Source organism: Bison bison, unplaced genomic scaffold (genome assembly GCF_000754665.1).
Source record: "Bison bison bison isolate TAMUID 2011002044 unplaced genomic scaffold, Bison_UMD1.0 scf7180017612723, whole genome shotgun sequence".
Classification (NCBI taxonomy): Eukaryota; Metazoa; Chordata; class Mammalia; order Artiodactyla; family Bovidae; genus Bison; species Bison bison.
This window is the reverse complement of record NW_011441968.1, coordinates 1-1,030: the sequence shown is the minus strand read 5'-3', so window position 1 is coordinate 1,030 and position 1,030 is coordinate 1. Positions and strand designations below refer to the sequence as shown.

The window sequence follows — 1,030 nt, the reverse complement described above, 5'->3', positions numbered from 1 at the left end:
TCCTCTTTCTCAGGATTGGTGTCATCAAAGCGCAGGAAACAGATCCCATTGTTGGCCTAGGAGAATTGCAGTATCTGTGAGCTCCCGTTATCATCAGCTCCTACGATCCAGCTCATTAAACTGGGACCTTCTCAGAGCTCACCCATGTCAGAATTGAAAATATCTTTCACTCACCTTCCTATATCTAAATGCCCTAAACAAGGCATCTCATACGAATGTGAGATACAACACAGTCTCATCCTAACTCCGAGAAGTGGCACTGGGAATTTCCCAAGATTTGAACTTACTGCCTCACCAAGATCGTTTTCTCAATGAGCCCAATTGGGTGGATTCTGAGGTATCTGTCACACATTTCTAGGTATTCCCTTCAAGGCCTCTTTCTCCTCTGGGACACTTTATGGGAGCAGCAAGAAAAGTAGGGACAGACACCCCTCTGGTACCTGCTCATGGGAGCAACAAGCAGTCATCCTGCTTGCCAGGTCCCCAGACACACTCACCTTGGCATAGCCAAAATTGAAATTGATTGCTTTGGCATGTCCAATGTGCAGGATTCCATTGGGTTCTGGCGGGAACCGGGTACGAACCTGAGATTAGGGGAATGGGAGCAGAGGAAGCAGGTCAGAGCTCAGACTATACTAAAGGATGACCCTTCCTGGGGAGACCATCATGACAGGTAAGGTGGAGTAGCATGTAGGCAGCCCAAACCGCAGGCAAGTGATGATGGCATAGCTTGCCTGCCAATACCGCCACACACCTGTCCTCCGGTGATGTCCAGGTGCTGCTTCAGTAGATCCATGGTATGAGGAGTGGTCACATAGCCCGGGGTCTTGTAGTTCTCACCTGCCAGGGCCAGAACAAGCCTGATGACACCAGGCTACAGCCCAGGGCTTCCAACCCCAGGGACTTGGCTATAAGAATTGCTACTAAGACCCAGCAATTGGTCTAAGACCTCGGAGGCACAAGAAAAAGAACCTCTCTTACAATATTGAGAATGTCAACTGATGAAGCCATATGGAAAATAGTATGGCGG

General features: G+C 49.1%; 1 long non-coding RNA gene across 1 annotated transcript; it reads right to left on the bottom strand.

The window, feature by feature from the left end:
• Window positions 1–15: 15 nt before the first annotated feature.
• On the bottom strand, window positions 16–892 carry LOC104980299. Its single transcript, XR_824248.1, has 3 exons — window positions 755–892; window positions 498–584; window positions 16–56 (listed from the first exon to the last, which is right to left on the bottom strand). It is a non-coding gene; the product is annotated as an uncharacterized LOC104980299 (long non-coding RNA).
• Between the last annotated feature and the right edge of the window lie 138 nt (window positions 893–1,030).